This window comes from Contarinia nasturtii, unplaced genomic scaffold, assembly GCF_009176525.2.
Source record: "Contarinia nasturtii isolate CC-2019 unplaced genomic scaffold, AAFC_CNas_1.1 Cnas_scaffold_78, whole genome shotgun sequence".
NCBI classification, from domain to species: Eukaryota; Metazoa; Arthropoda; class Insecta; order Diptera; family Cecidomyiidae; genus Contarinia; species Contarinia nasturtii.
The window spans coordinates 3,016,613-3,039,496 of record NW_022197436.1 but is presented as its reverse complement, the minus strand read 5'-3'; the positions used below and the strand labels follow the sequence as shown (position 1 = coordinate 3,039,496).

Genomic DNA, 22,884 nt, shown 5'->3' with positions numbered 1-22,884 from the left:
AGAGAGAGAGAGAGAGAGAGAGAGAGAGAGAGAGAGAGAGAGAGAGAGAGAGAGAGAGTATGGCAAGTGTAATGAGCGATAGAAACCTTATGGTTTTTCCGCAAACCACAAAACTCACAACCAAATCTTTGGCATTTATTGTGTAATTATTATAATTAGAGAGGAAAAAAAAAGTGTTTAGAATCAGATTTTATTTTCAGGCATTGACGAAAAGAAAAAGTGAGTAAGTGAGCATGAAAATCACTCATAGAAACGTGACTGGTACAAAACAAAACAAAAAATTGTTTCCCTCTATAAATATAGCATTTGGTATTTCGGAGCATTTGAATAACCACCGTGATTGGTTGCCATATACAATTGCGCATATTTTCACTTGTGAACTAAATTTTTTTTTCTATATTCTGTACTTCGTTTTTGTTTAAATATTTTCGGTAATTTCCATTGTTTCGAAAAGTGACCGCAGCACTTGAACAAATTGAACTCATTTCATATTGTTTGACAGATTGATTGGATTGCTCCAAATACCTCAGTCATTCACTCACACACACAGACTCAATGTTTCATTTTCTTTTTCGAAAACCAGAAATAAAACGCCCGTCATTCGGAATTGCAATTAATTTTATGTGTGATAAAATCATAATCGGTCTCGGTCAGAACTTGAAATCATTTTGGCATTTTTTTACTTGCATTCTTGTGAAAATTGTATATATATTTTTGCGGAATGACTCAGTATCAATTCCAAATCGGCAATATGTTGATTTGCAAGACTACAGCGGTTGAAAATGTTTATTTGCATTAAAAATTGATTGTTTGTTTCGGTCTCTTCTCTTTGTTTTCACACTAAATCTTTCTTTCTCTCTACATAAATCTACAAATAATAATCTTCAGTGTTGAAGTTTTTGTTGCTATTCTCGTGCATATTTGACTCGTGTGAGTCGCCGAAGTTCCGACTTATTTCCGCTGAATCAATCTTTTTTGCATTGAATTGTATTGCAAATAAATGTGTACTGAGAGAAATGCAAAAACCAAAATGAAAATGTTCGCTTCGCATTTTCGCTTATTCCATGCACACACATGTTGAAAACACATAAATAATGACACATCTATTTCATATACATGCATTTCATCGTGTGTATTTCTCGTGCGTAACATAACTAAAAAAAAAAACCACAGAAGAAACAATGGCATTTTAACGACTTAATTCATGTAAATGGCGTACAAAAAAGAATCTGGCATTATATGATCTCTTTGATATTGATGGTCATTATTCAAAATTCCATCTCGGAATCTAAAATATGATGAAAGTGTGTGCGTGTGTGTATCAAGAATTGGCCGTAATAAAACGAAAATTACATACAACGCGTTGCCATTTCTAAAAATAAATAAATAAAAATGTGTATGCGATCAAACATTTTCGCATATGAGTAACAGATTTCAGGCGACCGGTACATGCATAATTTGAATATTGTTAATAATAAATTTTAACAATGTCAAATAGTGCAGTGAAGCAGCTTGCACAGACACACCGTACAAACGTGTTATTTTCAAAACTATTTCCGCAAGTGGTCAAATGTGGTGTGAACATTAAATTATAAAAATATCATGGTAACATAATTATGAATCACGTTGACTCATGACCTGGCAATTTATAGTATGGAGGCGTAAAAAGCGACAAATTCACTATTTTATTTCACGCTCAAACATGTATACTACATATATACAATTTGCAAGTGTGATTGAACACGATTAATCGGCAGTCGTGTGTACTCACCGAAAATTCCAAATCAACCATTTATGCATTGAATCAGCTGTAATATGGATTCCGGTTTAACAGTTGAAAGGATTCGGAGTATTAAATCTGTAAACCATTTTGGAGTGGTTCTATTTATTTTTGGACGGGGCCCGATGCTATCGTAAATTCATTAAACGAAACGAGCGAGCGAAAACGAGACGGACCGATTTTGGGAATGAGATAGTGAAATCGTATGAGACAACAAGAGAACCCATATTCGGAGCATTTGGTGTATTATACGTCTAATCTCTGTGTTTTTTTTTTCTCTTTCAGCGCATGCATGTGTAAATTTGAGCATTGAGCGCGCGTTTGTTTAGTATAAATGATGACATTCAGATTCCAAGCACGATTCATATCTTTTTATTAGCCAATAAATAACGATGCACACAATTTAAATGGAAAGTGCAAGTGCGCGTACGCTTGTCTAATAAATAATGTGTCGATGCCATATGCTTGGTGCGCAAAACAGGGCGCGCTATATATGAGTGTAAATTGAATAACTTGTAAATTAGCGAATGATTGCGCATCATGCGATCTACACAGAAATCTATATAACGTGTAAAGTAATCAACAAATGATTTGCTTAAATGAATTTATACGCATTTTGACGCAACTAATTTCGTTTTTTTACAATCACATGTCCAAAATGGAATATGAATGCAATTTCTTTTGTCATCTTCGAATCGATTGCGGTAGTCTGAATGAATAATAACAAAATAATTCGTTGGCATTAAATTTGTATATGACCATGAGACATCAAAACTAATTTATTCGTTGGTTTGGTGAGTCCAGCCATTGCTACGCAACACAATAATTACAATTAAATAACCATGAATAGCACATTTGATTGCATATTCATAACTGAAGCCTGTTTCAGTTCAAACTGCGCACTGCGTATTCTTCTTATTCAGATTATTTGCGTTTCTTTTCGTATTAGTTCTTGATTCTAATTGAAGAAGTTACAATGGAATCCATTTATTTCATTCGAATGAATAAATTATTTCCTATATGTAATTACTTTTGTTGCATTGTAGCTTCTGTAGAGAGCAGTAATTTTGTAAGCTCTCGAGTTATTTTTTACTCGCTTGAAATTCTTATTCTTCTTCATCAACTCCACATTTCAATCGTATTGATACTTGAACGCGTTTCTGTGTACAAAACTTAATTTGATGGCATTGTTTGGATTGGCAAGGTTGTCGCTTATATTATTGTAAATGGCACATTAAAATGCATTCCATTTTTTCATATATAAGAAGAAAAAAAATTCGAAATCGTGTCTATTCCAATTCTTTGCAAATCATTCCGTTCTCTTTCCTAGCGAAAAGAAATACACACTTTGTATCGATTATCTCAAAATCTGTATCAAAATCATTTTGGGTGGGAAGTAGTCGATCAAACTTAACGTACCGCCAACCTTTTCAGTCTTAGAATAAACGAACATTTCTGAATAAGAAGTAAAATAAAATGATGCATCGAAGTGTCGTCAATATTATGTACGCGCATCTTATCGATATACAGTGTCTGGGCGTTTATTGGATTTTGATAACATTTGACACTAATTTTAAAATAATTTTTGCTTTTATACGGGATTCTGTGTTCAAACGACCGTTTTAGTTTTCACTCGCCCGGTCGTTTATTCTATTTTGTCGTTCTCTAATTTAATTTATTATTCAAACACATTCATTTCACGTGAACGAAAAGATAATAACAAATACAAACTGATGAGAGGCATACAGAGACTGTACGAACGGTGAATGTTAATGCGATGAAAAATTTGGAAAATCGAATTTTGTCCCAACAAAATTTTGTTTTGTTGTTAGTATCGAATCAAAATCGATTGAATTTTGCAAGTATTCAAATATGATTCATGTTTGCTTCATCGTTCACAACAAGTTCGGTAAACTTGTGAATGTTTGTCACGTTTTTTTCCTTTCATTCTTTCCATTCCTTCAATTTGCATTTGACAACAAATGGAGCACAAATAATGAGGAACCGAAACCACGTTATTGTGAAAAGGCGATGATAACTTATCTACACCAAAATATGAACAGCTACGCGTTTCCAAGTAAGCCGATGAACAACACAAAGGCAAAAATAATCATCTCAAAAATGGAAATTAATGCAAAATGGTTTTTCATACAAGAAACAGATTGACGAGCGCAGAGAAAATATATATATATTTTTTGCAAAAATCCCTTTATCTTTGATGTAAATATAGAGAGATATGCGTTTTAAAAGTGTTTACACATTCTTCCACATTATCGACATTAGTCAAACACATCTAAACGCCACAAAATGTGTTTGCTCTACAAACATACGTATACACTCATGGTTCGACGTTTTTTTTATTGTGCATTCGCTTAACATCGTTTCATGGCAAAGTAAATTTCAGACCATTCAAATATCTAATTGAAAATTCAGAGATGCACACGTTATACATACTCGAATGGCAATAAAAATCAATAATCGATATTTCATTCATTCTGAAAAAAAAAAAATAACTTCAATCAAACAAAATGTCTTCAACGAACGGAAATTATTTACTCCAATTGGTTTGGGTTATTTTTTCATCTTGTTTCTTCTAAGAAGTGTGATCCCATTTTTTTCCCTTCATTTTTTTCGCAAAGATGGTTGCGGAAATGGTATTTGTTATACGAAATGAATATATTATTTGATAACATCTTAGCTCGGTGTCGCGTTGATGTTTTTTTTCTGGCTCTCTTTTTGGATTGCAAATGGGAATTGTGAGTATTGAGTGTGAGTGTTCAGACAAACGAGAAAAAAAATGGTTAATCATTTAGTTACTTACGTTTGGAGATAATGGATGTTGTTAATTTAAACGAAAAAAAGGCAGTCTCTTTGCGAAACGATGTTACTTAGAAAAAAGAATGCGCTTGCGAGACATTTAGAATGTCTGCTTATTTCGTGTGTTCATTATATTTGCACGAAATTAACTAATCCAATTAATTCGGTTTGACATAATGAAAAATGTCTATGTTTTCCATAAAGCTCGGTCGGTTTTTTTTTGTTCGTTTCTCTAATTTTTACTCCCAATGAACAATATTGTGCTTGATGACACACATACACTCACAGACACATATGTGGTGTATGCGCATTTCAGTGCCATTAGAGCAGGCGATTTTATTAATTACAGTAAGCTGTTGTCGACAATAACATGCAGCAACAGCCGGAGTTGTTGTGAGAGATGCGATTTTGTATAAAAGAACAAGAACAAATCAGCAACGGTGCTCTTGACATTAACGGCAAATCGTTAAGACGAAAAGCATTTATATTGAAGTAGCTCTGTGATTGGCTGAGTACAATGAATGAAAATCGTAATGTTCTTTTCAAAATACTAGAACATTACAAATTTTCATTAAAAAAAAACATATTTTTCAAAATAAAAAATTACTCGTTGGCATAGAGATTGCATTTAAGACATGGCTTTGATTCCTTAATTCAAAATAACAACATCAAAACAGTGACTCATGAAATATGGCTTATAAAACAAATCAAAGTCGTCATTCGTATCAAATCGAAGACGACATGTGTGGATGAAATGTATCTAAGTTTAAGCATTCGCACAATAAAATGTATATAACATAAACATTTGATATGTTTACGAATATATATGTTTGTTATAGTTTATTGATATCAGCACACTCACATTGTATCGAATGTGATTCTTTATGGACCAAACGAGAAAAAAAAATGTCGAATAGAAATGCTTTGTTTAATTTTAATGATTGTGCAATGATGTTGCAGCTCTAAAAATTCTCGTTACTTCCTCTCACTCGTTCAACAAATGATTTCCATTTATATTGACAAAAAAACACAGTGAATTACATGTTCCTTTGTTTGATGTTTACGTAGCAGTCTTTTTTCTTCTTCCTCTCTGTTATCCATCATATAAATTGGTAATGTTCGTTCGGAAACATTATTTGTTTTGGTTGGATGATTCAGTTGAATTTCTCAATGTGTCTATGTTCTTTCTAATCTTTTGGAAAGCAATGAACGGACGCTGTTTCGCCCTGATTAAATTCGAAGTGTTGAAAATGGATGAACGGAATGGAAAATCACGTTATTCCTTTTGCACGAATTTCTATGCGAAATGTACAAATGTTTTAATTTTCATGCGCTTGGGCCGGTTCGATTTGCTGTTGTCCAGAGACAACCAAGACAATTATAAAAGACATTTGTTATTTAGATCGCCAACTCTTCATATTTCAAGTTAAAAGCGCACATTTGAAATGACAAAGAAACATGCATAATTTTGTTGTCTCGATGTTATACATCCGAAAGGATGCTTCGAAAAGACCTTTTTGGAGGAAACCTTACGTTTGTCACTGTCATTCTCGATGTTCTTCACTAACCAGGTAACTGACGAAAAAAAAACTTTTTTACATTCTCATACAAGTATAGTGCTTGAGATGCCTTGGGAAAAAACGTCGTTTATTTTGCTCCCAGGATGGGTACGCAAGTACGAATTAAGTTAGATGTTTGCTGTAGATTTCACGATATTACGTCGATTTTTTTTTTCATTTTCTTTATGTATTTGAATAAAACGAAAATCTATCTGAATAATTACAGATCGGATCTATCATACGAATGTGGCTTGCAAATATCGTCGAAATCTGCAAATGAGACGTCTTTTTATAAAATTGGCTTGGTACATGCAACAAAAAATTATGCCAAAATGACGGTCTCTAATCGTCATGTGCACCTCTTTTGGTGTGGTTTGGCTGTTTTGTGGTTACAGACCCAGAGCAAGAAAAAGAGAATGAGATTGAAATGAAACTCCATTACGTCGAATTTCATTAGTACCACTTGATAATTTACTATTATTCGAGTAGATGCCAAACTAAACGCAAATGTTGTAGTCGTATGTGGCATTTTTCTACGTTGTACAGCCAGTTCTTTTTCGCTTGCTCCAGTTAGACTTTCAGTCACATGAGACTAGAAAATGAAATTGAAATTCACTGTAAATTTGCACGCGCCACATACACAATCACACGAAACGTGTCTATTGCCTAGTTGTTTAATTTAGCTTATACCTTGTTGCTTTTTTCTTGCCTTACATTTTTTCCCCTTCAATTGTTTCTCTTGTGCGTTGTGCATATTATGTTTTCATCGTAGAATATCGAAACATCGTGTTCGAGATGCAAAAAAAATAATACAATTTATCGGTTGGTTTCATGTGGATATGTCTGCCTGTGTTGTAATTATATCTGCTCTTTTTATTACATTCATTTTCAGAAAAAAAAGTGAACATGACAACGAGGTTTGTCTTATCGGCTTGTGATTAACAAATTAAAACTTTGAATACTTTCATGGGCACGTAATGATGAAAATGAAAGTTATTACTCGCAATTGCCTCTCTCTTTTGCTCCGCCGTCTCTTAGAGTTCTTTCATTGTAAATGCGTACGTTATTTCGTTTCAGTGCATGAAATTTGGTTTTCTGGTTCAACAGTCTGTTGTGGCTGGCTGGTGTGTCGGCGGTGTATAATGTATATTTGTATATGGTAATGCATTTGCGACGCATATTCCAGCCAGATATTTATATGCAAATGAGATTCGCGACGGAAAATTATAAGTGGCTAAATTGCCAAAGCCAAAGTGAAAATTTTGCGTACGTCCGTGTGTGTGTGTTTGTTATGTACGCGCGTACAAAATAAATTGAAAATGGAAAACAAAATGATTTTATCCAGTTAAAATCAATAGGTACCGTCATGTAATTTCAAATATTGAGAGTCGTGTACTCGGTGTTGTCGTTTCGCTTATGAATATGAATTTGCCTGGAAACATCAATGAAAACAATTTTTCACTGTTGCTCTTGTATGTGTGCGTGCGCGTATTCGATTGATTTATAGCACTCATTTCAGTTTTTGCTTTTAGAACAGGTGAAAACAAATTTTACATGCTCAACACTTGCATGCATTACACCGTTTATTATTGTAAAAGTAACAAGTTATGCAAATATCCAAAACTTGAAATCAATAACTGTGGGTTTTTGTCTGTTTCGATGTTGTTGTTTATTTTCTACACAAAGTTCGTCACACAGTTCGTGTGTGTGACCATTTTGTAAATACTCAATGAATTAGTTTGTCGAAATGATGGCGCGCGCGAGTGCTTTCAACGCACACAAAGTACACGTATTGTGTTTCAGTATCATAAATATTTAATTTGTTCAATGAAACGACATGTCTTTTGTCACAAAGTTTCAGGCAAATGGATTCAGGCAGTGAGAAAGACGACAGAAAGGTGAACGATTTAATTGGCGTTTTCACACTTCAAATCACTGTTATTCATCAGTTCGCAATACGTAATTAAATTGAGCAAACATTCCGGTTGAGTCAATGAACAGTGACACACGGCAAAAGACGAACAAAAAAAATAGATATAAACAGTCCAGTAGCAATGCATCATCCGAATCGCCAATTAATGTTAGATTCAAAGAAACCGATTAGTAAGCCGTTTCATTACATGTTGCGTGCGTAGTAGCGGCATCAGCAGTAGCAAAGTAATAAAAAAACGTTTTAACTTTGCCAAATTACCAGTATCGTACTACCAATAGATAGAAAAACGGAAAAACTGCTGATTCAGCCAAAATACATAAAAAAATGATTCATTCAGTTATCGGTCTTTGTGCTGTCACGAAGCACAGTTTTTTTTATAAATATACTACTCAAATTATATATATATTTTGCTTTGCTCTCTTTTCTGGCACTGTGTGCGATTTTTGTTGTTATTATTATTATTATTTACGCTCTTAAACTTAACCAGAACCTACATCAACCCGTGATATACCGAAATGTTTATCGTTTTAGTCAGCTGGTAATATAATGTTTTTTTATGTTGCCTTTTCATTCACTCTCTCTCTATCTTTCATTCTGCTTCTTTCTTTCCCCATCGGATTTCGAGTGCTATTGAATTTTGACGCCTGTACTCGAAGAGTGGCTGTATAATTTAAATATATTTGCGTATCAGTTTTTTGTGTTGTTGTTCAGTTTTATCTAACCAACAACAACAAGTACTTAAATATCATTAATAAGATAAATAAAATGTGAATGAATTTTGTGCCGATATTCGATGTTGCTAATTATTGCGTTATACTTTATTGGCCATCACCATCTTGAATACATTAAAAATAGAATCGATGTTGTGAAATCCTTCGCACAGATCACACACAATGTCAACAATTGATGAGTCATTTCTACAATAATGGTTCACACTGGGTTTTTTTCTCTCTCTCTCTGTTGCTTTCGTTGTGTATGCACACTGTTCGTTGAAATCGGGGTGAGAGAATGAGAGAATGTTCAAACGTTATTTGCACATGCAATCAACGTTGCCATTTTACAAGCGATTTAACACATAAAATTCCATTGAATTGACTCGTTGTGGACAGTGTGTGTGATTAGGTTCAGTGTTCCGGGAAGTTAAACCGAAACACACAACAACATCAACAACAGAAATGCGGTTCTGCATTGAGAGCTATATACATGATACACACAATAATACAAATTATTATCTAATCGTGCAGAGGTGATAAGTAATGTCGAAAAAAAACATCATTTTGTTGTCACTATGCATATGTTATTGTTATATTATAAAATACAGAGATTCACTTAACGGAAAGTGCACATAATAAATGCTTGTAGCAATGACATTGGCCGCCACCAAATACACACGATTTTCGTTTTGCATGGATGATTTTCAAGCAAGTACAAGTTCAAGCAATAATTTTAGTTATTTGGTTTTTGCGAAAACAACGAAAAATTCCGACTCGTATCCGAAAAATGTATGTATAATTTTTAGGAGAGTCTCTTATCTGAAGCCTTTCATGCACACATAATCACACAGTTTTGAGAATTGGTCTCTTGATATTTTCATATTTTCCAAACATGTATGAGGTTGGACAAACATTTATAAGATCTTATCGCATTTCTTCAATTCGTACTCAAGGGAAATGACCCCATTTCTTTACACAACATATTCTATATGTACAGAAATAGAAGAACGTACCGAAAAAAAAATTGTTCACAACAATTAATTATTATTCTTCTTCTTGGAGTCTAGTATGAGTTTGATGAACATTGTTCGTTTACTTGTTTTTGAAACAATGTAACAAAATACTATATCACATGAGTTTTTGCAATTACAAAATTTCGACCACATGTTATCTGGAATGAGCAAACAACAACAAAAATAAAAAAAAGTGGCTACGCAATGAGATACTCACTTATTTGCCAAGAGCTCATAAAATCCGTTCACAAAATGAAACAAAATTGGACTTTCTTTCATGCACTTTGCACGAAATAGAACACACACTCTATATGGTGAGCAACTGTAGCAGAAGCATGAAATATAAATCAACAACGTTTTGGTGCATGTTACGGGGGTTAAAAAGAGAAAAACGAAAGAAAGACGAAACTTAATATCATTCTGCGCATAAAGTTTCCGCAACTTTGCTAATTTCAAAAAGTAGGGAAAAACTTTTACAATAAATGAATGTTTTTTTTTCTGGATTTGAATGCCATACATTTTCATTTATTTTGGATTGCCCGCCAACCATTTGCTCATACTTAGCAAATGAAAGTGTTGAAAAAGATAATTGCTGAATGAGAAAAATGGCTGAAGACAGAATACGATCCAATCACAGTTCCCAAGGCGAACAATTTGAACGAACTTTTTTTTTTCGCTTTTAAATTGTCGAGAAATTCATAGTTCGATCAACAGTTTATAGAATTCAATTATCATCGTACACGATTTTTCTACCACTCTCTCTTTCTCTCTCCTTCTCTCTTTCACTCACTCTCTCTCTTGGGATTAGTTGTGTTCGACAATTTTTCGATGAATATTTTTAATAATGTGTGTTGGAAACTTTATTTTCTGTTTGGCAATTTTATTCCATGGTAAATGGATTCTAAATGGATAATTGCTGATCAATAATAGGCAACATCTTTTGAAAGAAAAACTTTTGAAATTCGGCACTATCTCATTCGATAAATCTGTATGTGTGATGTTCACAAATCATATTTTCCATATAAATTCTCGGATAATGTCGGCATTGCGTTACAATTACACTATGTATTTCGAAAATCTAAACACGTCGTCGGGCCACTTGAATAGAGCCAGAGCGACAAAATAAGGTATACCGTCAGTGTAATGTAATTGTTGTGTGGAAAGTTATACCGGGTCACATGCTTTTGTATAAAGACATTAATATTATTTGAATATATCAATATTTGTGACATATATGAAAATGTAAAACCGCTTGTGGCTTAAACCCTACAGAAGCCACAGGAAAATTCATCCAAACCAAACTCATTAAACATGCATGTGGCCTGTGTGTATGGTAAAGCTGTTCGTTTTGTTTGTTATGCTCGTATATTCTAGAGGATTATTTACCCCGAATTTTGATTAAGTAAAGTTGTGATTTGATTTAACAGCAATAAACGGCAACAGCAAAATTGTGTATCACTGAACAAGCAAGTTTGTTTCGAAATGGAATATTTTGCGATCTATCCGTTACGAAAATGGGGGTGGGGATAGAGAGAATGTTTATCGACTTTGTCACCATAACCGAATAAACGGAATGGATATGGAAATTTTCATGGAATGGTATGCCATTTGCTTCAAATGTCCAATGAATTCGAATAAGCAATAATATTGTATCCAAGTTTTACGGTTGATGGCTTTTTGATTTTAATTTCAAATGTTCGATTCATAAGAGCGAAAAACTTTTGTAATTAAGTTGATTTTCTATTTGAATTCGAATTATACGCGCCCGACTTTCAATGAGCATATCAATGCAAGTAATCTGATAAGTCTGATTAGTCTATTGATTAATAGCCAATAATGAATGATTGACATCGTCTCAACCAAACGATACGAGAGTAATGAAAATCAAGCGATTGAAAGAACGGACGAACGACGAAAAAAACAAATCAATTCTCTTTCACTTATCAATTATTATTGCTGTTGTTGTTCTTGTTCAAAGTATAAAAATAAAAATCCACTTTTCCATAGTCGTCACTCACATCTCAATATCGGATATTATGCGCGACGGTGATTATGGAAATCGAAACAAAAATAGACGATAAACACCAATTCACCAGCTCATTGTCTTTAAATACCATCATTAAACTTGATCCAATAATAAATTTGATTTGAAATCAGAGTGAAACTTTGTGCAAAGGTTACAAAGAGTTCACATTACTTAAGTGTGATAAGACCTTCGGATTGAAAATAGAACACAAACATACTCACAACTTCAATAACTTGAGATGTTTACAACAATAACATGCGATTTGCGTAGAAAATGCACGCACAAACAACGGACAATCGACTTTTATCGTGAAGAGGGCGCGAGCGGTGAAACCACATTCATTACTATTTTTATTTAGTAACACGCACATTTAATAATAAATTGTTACAGAATGTGAAAAGTGGAAGATTGTCTTCCAAAAACGTACATCTGCATATTTTCACATACTCTAACGTAATAATGCCATTCAGAATTGATTTTTTTTTCAAATTGAAATCACGATCTCACATCCGATATTTGTTTTACATATTAATTATTATGTGTGGTTGTTATTCATTTATTGTTATCTTGCATATATTGAATTTTTCTTTGTATTTTAAGACAACACTTTTGTTGTTGGCATTGCACGATCGACTCTCATTAATTTGCACCTAAGCTTGGCTTTCCTAAATTATGGGCAATCAGTTTCAATGCAAGACACACTGGTACATCGATCAAATTGCGCGCTTATTACTGTTTGTTTAAAGTACTTAAAATCATTTGAAAATGATGCGCACAATTCCTCTCCTCAATCCTTTCAAGCCCGTCAAAAACAGGCAATAAATCAATGACTGGAACCAATAGACATTTAATGGGATTTGAGAGAGCAAGAGAGGCGCAGATTTGAGACAATATGCCATAAATCTTGCTATATTTTACTGTCACTGACTAATATCTAATTGCTCTGGCTGGTGTGGTAGCGAATTGAATAATACATTTTTTTTGTCGGAATTGATTTGAAAAATATGGGACACAATAAGTGTTGAATGCTTCACATTGAAATCAACCGACTACTTTTCCGTTGCTGTTGCGATTTTTAGCTCACAATGGCCAACTCCATTTCAAACACTTGTTTCAATTCATTTGTTTTATATTGTATTTTCTTTTATTTTTTATTTGTTTGCGCAGATACTGCAAATGGAATCAAAATTGAATTTTTGGTATACCGTCACTTACACCCATTTAAAACTTCTCGGGAAATCATCCAAAAAACCAGACAAACAAATGAAATGGAATTTTCACATAAAAAAAATTCATATCACGAAAATCCATCGGTATCTTTTTATGAATTGTTTCAAGCGAACACAGAAGGAGTGAGGGTGGGGAAGAGCAAAAATGTGATGAATGACGTCGTTTTAAATAAAAGACAAACAACACAAAATAAACTGCAAACGATCTCTAATTAAATGATTTGTGTGTATAATGAATCAGGTCTGGATGGTTGCCAAAGAGTGAGTATTTTTTTTAATTCCTAAAATGACAAAAGCACCGAAATTATGAAGCAAATGCCATGTCACTTGTGCAACAAAATTTGAAACATCGCAAATATTTTTTATTCTGCTTACAAATTGAAAGTAAACGTCGAGCAAGTAAATGAATGCAGAATTATAAGCACACAAATTACATGGCCAGTATGTAACAGATGTCATTGAGCAGAATTTTGGACATACAAAAGTGAGCCATGGAACCGATGCCGAACACTGACCAAAATGGTTGCACGCGTTGTTTGTTTTTTTTTTTGGCAATGTACACGTTATTCTAATTTCAAGGTTATGGTGCACAATTGCATACATATGACACACATGGATGCCATTTTATGTAATTGTCATCTTCGTTGCGCTTGGCCAAACATAAGACGATGGAAACAACAAATATTTTGTATGAACGCCAAAAATTGGGCTGAATTCAGATTTGAAAACGCATCAATTTTTCCATGTTTGGTTTTGTCATTGGCATACATATCCCTGAACTCGTTGAAATTACTGGCATTCTTCGTTCAATTTTGCACTCTCTCTCTCTCTCTTTCTGAAGAACAAACCAATCATATTGGTTTTCTGTCCACTTTACACATTTTTTTTTCTCTCTTCTTCTTGACACATTCTCGTGCCATACATTGACTTTAATGTGCATATTTTGCCATTAACTGCCCTTTGAACATCTTCCCAATTCCAAACTATTAAAGTTCAGTGTCATTGAAATTTTTGCATGACTGAAGTGCGCGCGTATGAATGTGTGTGTGTGAGAGAGAGCATGTTCTTTACTTAGTGGCAACCTATTTACAGTTTATTTTAAAAATGCTATAAAAAATGTTTTCAATGAACAAACAACACATTTACCGAGCAGCAAAAAGTTGCGAGCAAATGATTTTCGTCATTAATGAAAAGTAAACTCCATCCAATTTTATGTATTACGAAAAGCAAAAACTTTGGTTTTTGCGTCATTGAGAATAGTAAACGAAAACTCGAATGGAACGAACGAAAAAAAAGAAGAAGAAGCAGAAAGGAATCGACTCTCATCGTGTAATTTCATTGCGCAATTTATTTAAACTTGATGAAATGAGGTAAATTGCGATAGATATCAAATTATATCGACAAGGATACTGCACCTTTTTATTTTCGTTCCATCATTCGGAGACTTACAACGCAGCCAAAATTGCTCAAGTCTCAAGCCCATTACGTTATTTAATCTTTGGCTTTGTACTTGGTGCAAAGAAAACGATCGATCATAATTTTACTTTGACCAAAGTAACCATAAAACATGGGTGAAAATGGTAATAGGCGGTGACAAATGGAAAAAAGATGAAAATACGACGGTAAAATTCCACACAACCATCAATTTCGATATAAAAAACGCCGTTGTTTTATTTTTACGCTAAAATAAATGAAAATAACCGTAGACCGGACACTAGTTTCCGAATGGCATTTTCTTTTACTTGTATTAATTCATTTGCACACACACACACACACACACGAAAAGTAAATGGTCAAAGGTAAACCGGGTATGGAAATTACCTTTATCGCATTGGATTTTAACTCCTTGCCATTTCACTACTGAGCGCTGTTAATAGTATATATAAGGGTTTTATTGCAGCAAAAAACAACAGTAACCATTGTCGTTATTTCTAGATTTTCCTTTGAACTTTGAGTCCTTATTTTATTTAATCCGTATGCAAGCAACCATTTTATTTTCTGTACTTTTCCTGTTTGTCGCACAATAAATTCGATTTACTTGTGCTCGCTCTTCGAAGGGGAGCCCACATACATGACAAACAGGATCAAAAAAACATTTTCTCGAATAATTGGTTTGATGTTTGGCGTCATGAATTTGCATTCACCCATATATATATGTACGATATTGATTTTGTGAAAGGGCTAAACACAACAAGTCAATAATTCCCTTCAATGCATCAAACGTGAGCGCCCCGTTTCCCTGATTTATGAAGTCAATGGCGTTCATTAGTTTAGTGCATAATTTAATGTACAGATAAAACGATCAAAACGCATCGCATGAGCAAAATAATTTACAAGGAAATACAGAACAATGACGACAATAATACCCAACAATAACAAAGACGACGACGAACAACAACAACAACAGCAGCAGCAGCGAATTCTATTTTTCGATATAGCAATTGCTTATGTGCCCTTTGTATTATGTTCTGATAGCTGAGTAGCTCAAAAATCCAAACAACCCACAAAAGCAATTAGACGCCCACACAAACACATACACATGTATCGTTCGATGTTTTAACATTTTATTTTAAATGCACTCCGCTAACCCGTGCTGAAACTGGAATGAGTTTTGTTGTCGTTTTTTTTTGCGCCGCGACATTTCGTACCATCTATTCAGCTGGTATTGATCGGCTGGCTAATCTTTATTGATACAAAGTTGAAACGAAAAGAAAAAAAAAACTTTAAACCGCATTACAAATGTAATTACACAATTCTTAATGGCCACAAAGTGTGGAATCGATTATCCTCATATGATAAGAATAAGCCGCATTACATTTGCACACGATTCTTGTTGAATGTGTGCTTGTGGTAAAAATAATTTAAAGAATTCATCATGCATATACACATCACGATTTCCAATGATATGTAACAAATATCATCATAATTGGCGCCAATTATACCTCTGCTCAATCTTTCGTTCGGCCGGATTGTTTCAGTGCCGATAAAAAGTAAACAGGTCGAATGAATGCGATGAAAATGTTGTAGGTGTCTTTTCATAGTAAACATATGAATGTGTTTTCTTCATTTTTTTAGTGCTTTGCTTTGTACAAAACAAAGACAAAGTCGAAAACAGTCAGACTCATTTCAAGTTGTTGATTCGTGTGCTAGCAACCTCATTCATATCTCATTCGAAATGAACACAAAATTCAATTCTGAAAGCACTTCTTAATGGAAATTCGTTGCTTGATTTTCTATCTATCACAACAAATAGGTAGTTGTTCGGCTTCGAATTGACGTAATAAATGGCATTATTTCCATTGAAAAATAATTTCTTTAAATTGAATAACCGTATTTAGATTCAATTCATCGAGGTTTCTTTTTATTTATTCCGGGCAGTATGAGGAATTAATCCATCTTTTGTCCCTGTTTCTTGTTAATGAAACCTTAACAAGAAAAAAAAACGAATGTTCGTTTGAATGAATTGTTCGGTTCGAATTAAATGTATGATACTGGCAATGGTAACCGTAAGTTACAAATTTTTCAAGTTATTGTCAATAGCACGTCAGCACATTCATGCAAATGATTTTCAAACTCAATTACGCGTACATCAATTTGATATTGACCCAAAGTGTTGTTGAATTGAAAATGTTAAAAATTCGAAGAAAAAAAATTATATATGCATATATATATTTATTCAAATAGGTGTAGCTATTGATATTTCATGGTGCTGTGCATGTTATTTGAGGGTAAGATACATGGCGCCATACTTCCATTATGCACACATAATAATGTTCATTAAAATATGCCCTTCGACTACATTTTATTTTCCTTTTATTTTCATTTTTCGATGATTTTGTTATTAGTTTTTCTTATCATTGTCGCATACACAATCGCGCTCCGCACACCGTACACGCGAACACACAAAACCGAAATTGTTCAATGTTATAGTTTTTGGTTGCCACGTCCGCTGTCGTTTTTCGGTTTCTGCATACGCAGCCTGAATAAATGCTATAGGAACAACCATGCAACACGCAAAATCGATTATCGTTTGCTTAAATTTTTCAATGATTTTTTTTTTTGATTTACATTGTGTGCATGTGTGTGCATTCAATGGCCAACCCCAAGCTCATAAATTAAATTACTCTCCACAAAACTTTTTAATTTATTTCACATTTGAAAATTATAGTTTTGTGGTGGTTTTTTTTTTCTCGCGCACACACACACAAACAATAGAATAGTTTTCAATGTTTGGTCTTTTGTTTTTCCCATTGAAATCATATGCAATTCTCACCGAAGTTATTCTGTTTGTCAGAACTTTGTACACCAAATATTCAAGGTCGATTCATACATGTCACACTTACTCGAAATACTGAAATGTGTTTTGAATCGAATTATTAGTATTTTATCTCGTTTATTATTTATCACATATTGACAACGTTGTTCTCTCTCCTCCAGAGTGTGAACAAAGTACGCATTTGACAATGTTATCAAATCGAAAACTGTCAAAATAAATTTAAACCAATCCACTGTTGCTATACATTCTACGCAGTTATATAAAAAAAAGCATATAACCAAAAAAAATGTTGGCGTACATCAAAACCGCCAATAATAAAATGAATGAAAACAAAATGTCATCACAATGATTAAAAATGTTTTCATCTCGTTTTCCTTTTAATTTCATCTTTTTTTTTCTTATTGAACTCATGATAAATTCCATTGAATACTAATTTCAATAAAGTATAATATGCTTCGAATGATGCAAAATAATGGCATGCATCTGTGGTTTCGGTGCTCTCTTTTTTTTTGCTCGGTGTGTGAACCGATGTTGTTTTGTTTTGCGAAATAATACGCATTACGTTTTATTAAAACACGTATGAATGACTTTTGATAATATGTATTCGCATTCTAATATATATTCAATTCAATTCGATTTTTGCTTGTATGTTATCGCTTCTCGTTTGCACTCTCAGCTTATTTTATTCAATTCCGTGTGAATTCAATTCACGATAAGGTTTGCTCATTCGTAACAACGTTCGGAAAATGAATTTACCCGAGAGAAAAAAAGAGGTCTCTCTCTCTCGCACAGCACAGGAAAAAACGAGACCAAGAAATAGATTTTCCGGTAGAAATGCTTTTAGCGTTGCTTTGTTACCGCTTGCGTGTTTCTGTTGATGTTTTGTTCCGTTGTCATCACGTCAAAATTCAATGCGTTAAACATTTATTGTGTGTTGACTGACTCATGCCATCGGTAGAGCATGAATGGCACTCTGTTTGTGATGGCAAAATTATTCAGTGACCATATTGAAATTTCCAAAATAAAATTGACAAACACTCACCATTTTATGTTTCTGAAGTGAAACGTTTTTTTTTTTTTTAAATGAAAAACGAACATCGTCGAATTGTGCGATGTGACAATCTTGGCAGTCCGTTTATATACACAGATAGTGACAGCCATTCAGCAGAATAAAACGAAATAACAACAGCTTATTTGAAGGAAAAACGATACGCATAAGAAAAATGCTAAAAGAAAAAAAAAAACATGGTATCACATTCAACAGCTGTTATATTTCTCATATATGAAGTAAAAGCGCCCATTTAGCTATTTACTTCTTCGGTTTTATTCTTTTTTATTCCTTATCATCGTCATAACCGTCGGTTTGCGGCTGAAATACACTCCAATTGAAAAATCGACAAAAAAACTTGCGTGAATGAATACGTGAGGATGTGTTATAAAAATAACACCAACAATCCGACAATATCAATGTATTTATTTCGGAAATATACACATTCATCATGGAGAAAGCAAACGTTGAAAAAACATAAAATCAATGCCGACACCATGTTAAATTAAGGTCCATTTATAATGATAACATATTTTTATTTCGACATAGATTTAGCCGTTTATACATGCTTATATGGGTATTGTGTTGTTCTATCAATAGATCCGTGTGGCCTGAAAATATCGGTTGCTTTCTTTGAACTTCTTCTTCTAGGCCACACATTGCTCGAGATTGAATTCCTGAATACGTTTTTGTTCTCTTCAAAGGCAAACAACGCTGATAAAAAGAAAGCGATAAGACGTTTGCAGTTTGTACTGTGTAGTGTATGTGATAACGTTAAAACAGTTTTGGTATCATGACTACATGCACTATTTCCCTTGCATCAGTAAAATTTCCTGGATTCATTGAAACATTTTCCATAAATGTAAAAATAAATTCCAAAGCGCACATAAATACACACCAGACATGGGAAAATGTCGAATAGATTTTTGTCATCAATTATGTTTATACCTTCTCTACATCTCTAGATCTCATCAATTTCGAAAGAACACCGACACAAATGCCATAATTCAATTATTCGCTGCATATTCATCCAGTTTTCAAAACTGTGTCAAATGAATGAAACGCTGTCGACAACTTTTCGCAAATAAAACCAAATCAACGCTGCAATCATATCAAATGCAATCAATGTTTATACTCATTCATATCGAAAAGTAAAAGTATTTCGATTTTCTTTTGTTTGCATTTGTAATGCATTGACATTCGTGCGACTCATTTCCATTGAATTTCAATCATTTTACTATAAGTGCATGTACACGACAAGAAAGTTCAATTTCCACAATATACACATCGATGTATGAATATCGAACACATATAATTGCATTTTTCTTTTTCTTTAAACAAAAAAATGAAACATGAACTAAATTTTCGAATTGTAATATTAGACGAGAACAAGAGCGAATCAAAAAATAAATAATAATAACGGGCCGTGTGTGTGGCTGCCACCTGCTGGCGCATTTGCCATCATAACCTTTAAAAAGTAGGCTACATTCTTTTCATATGGTCCGTTCTAGTTTTATATTTTTTGACGGCCCGTACACACAGCCAACTACAATATAATGTATTTGTTTTTCATAGTTGAACGAGCGAAAGAAGGAATAACAACGAAAATTTAGAGAAAAAAAAGAGAACAGAACACTCAGACACACATATAATTTCGCGGTAAAAATGCATAGAAAAATTCATTTCGGCACGAACACTTTAACCTTGTTCATTAAACTGTCGATGTCGGATCGCACTCATGTATGTGCATCGATTTGTTTGTTATGTGTATAATTTTATATTATAATATTTGGTTTGAGTCTACATTTGCTATGGCATGAAAACCGCAACGTAAATAACCAACGAAAAAAATATACGCAAGAACGAGAAAGCGCAAGGCTCTCATAATATGGAATTATAAAATTTAACAAAAACCTCGAGAATTCTGAGAAAACCAATTAACTGATCTATAATATTGGTTTGAATTTTATTATAGATTTTCATTGAGATCAGCTGCCGGTCAGTTATTGTTAATGGCATTCGTGTTAGTGAACTGCTTTAATATTTTTTTAAGCAATTGAACACGTAATATATGTAGCGGTCGTCGTTTAATTCATAGAATTATTGGCCACAATCTTTAATTCATTTCAAATGATTTTTACAGAAAAGATTTTTTACGCAGTTTATTGGGTTGTTATAAGCCCATTATTATGGATAATGATCGCTTTGAGTGAGAAAGAATTAAAATAAATCCACACGATTCCCGTTTTGTTTGTGCAAAACTTGCATACGAATTCGTATTTCATTGCTTTTATATATTCCTTTACATCTTTTTAATTGCACTAACAGCAATATGGAACACATATATCTCGAAAAGCTCAAAAGAATTATAAAAATGCCGTCGGCTAGATTCAATTCCGGTCAACGTTTTTTTTTTTTCTTCATAATATGATATGAATTCGTTCGGGATGTTTCTATTCTGCCATCAAATGTGATGAGATATGTACATTTTTAACATACATCTACAGTGCCTGGGGTCAAGCAATACATCATCGCTTGAGTTTCAACACCAACTTTTCTAATTACTTAAAGCAAGAATATAAACTGGCACAGAACTAAACAGCGAACAAAAAAAAAACTTCTGACCGATTTGAAAATTACGATGTGATTTTGGAATTTCTATTGAATTCTTTTGTCTATCAAATTGGATCTCTCAATATATTTCAATTAAGTTCGAACGCAATCATGTCAAATGAAAGAAAAAAAAACTACGGTTGCCACTTGACCAAATTGCTATTGGTATTGATTGCATGGACAAAAACAGTACATATACGAAAAGCCAACGACACCAATGACATTGAAAATTAATCTTTTTTTTATTAGTTGACTCATCAGCCTATATGTCTCACTTTGAACCGCATTACAAATGAAGAATGCCATTCGAACGAATACATTATTAATGAATGTAATTGCCTACAAAGGAGTTTTTTTTATGAGCATGCATTTGAATTAAAGTTTTAAAAGAAAACATTGTTGTTTGGCATGAACTTTTCAACTGGACTTTTATGGTTTTATCGGTGCACATGTTCATTACATAACCAGTTGAACATGTGAGGCTATTAGTTAGGAACGTTCTTAATACGAATTTCTTATGTTCGGTCATTAGAATCGCATGACTTCAACTTTTTTATATAAAGATCATTCGATTTTAAATGGATCGTTTTGGTGTATCTAGGACATTTTAAAGACGAGAATTCACGTTATTGTCATCTGGTTATCATTTGATTCAGTCGTGTGTTTAATGCAAAATGGAATGATTACTGCAAAAAGAAAAGTTATTACTTTTAGAATGTCAGCGCGAATTTTGGTTGTTTTGAATTCTTATGCTGATCCAATCGGAAGCCATAACTTTCAATGGCTTGAGTTTGAGAAAATTTGAATTGTTTAAACGAAAGAGAGAGAGAAAGAGAGAGAGACGGGTGCTCATAATAGATTCTAGATGTATACGCAAACAAATGCAATAAATGGTTGATGACGAAGAATAGACAATGGTCAGAATGCGTTCAGAATATTCTTGCCATATATCGTTACTGGTAGCAACAAGCTAATCTATTATTCAGAGTAGTCGTTGTCTTTGTTGTTTTGCAGTTCGAACGATTTTTCACAAATAATAAATGTGCGGTGGATAAAAACATGTGTGTTCCAACATGTTACAACATGGCAATCGCAAAAGATATTGCTCTTACATATTATTTAGTTGACATTTTTGACATTTAATATTGCACCCAGATAAATGGAGAGAGAGCGAGAGAGAGAGAGATCACAAACAATGAATTCATTTTACTAATTTATGAACCAATTCAATCACATTTATTAAGATAATTTGGGTATACAAATGAGTCTATAAACAATCGGATAATTCAAATGTACGGATGTTATTAATGGGCGAAATGTTCACACACACACATACACACACAGTAATTTAAACTATAAAATCTAAAGCATGCCATGAATTAAAATCGATTGACAAGCGAATAAATAACAATGTCAATGCAACTTTAATAATAATTTATTAAGTATCTCATCAAAGAGCACTTATTTACGAAAAATCACAAATTTATGTCGACCAAATGTGTGTGTGTGTTGTTTGGAGTAAAATTCATAACGTCACCATTCATTGAACGGATAACATTATTAATTTCAATTTCCTGCCACCACATTGGAGGATTCTGATTTTGTTGTTTATTTTCGCCAGTCGCCAATTTATAAAGAAAATCATTTGCGACATAAAATTAGTTTTCGTGCTCAATGAAATCACTATATGCTCAAAAATAAATAAACATTACGTTTTACTCATTTCATTCACATGTTTTTTTTTTGTCTTTACCAATCGTTCGACGAATTGATAGACCCCACTAATGTGCACACAAGTACGTGCAAAAACAAAACAAGCAGCCGTACACCTTGGTTGTGTCAAAGAGAAAGACGTACATAAATACGTTTGTTTTTAC

The 22,884-nt window shown here is 33.4% G+C and overlaps 1 protein-coding gene across 2 annotated transcripts in view; it reads right to left on the bottom strand.

Annotated features, from left to right (window-relative positions):
• Nucleotides 1–22,884, bottom strand: part of LOC116338677 (phosphofurin acidic cluster sorting protein 2) — a 49,331-nt gene that overhangs the window by 23,819 nt on the left and 2,628 nt on the right. The window lies entirely within an intron of this gene.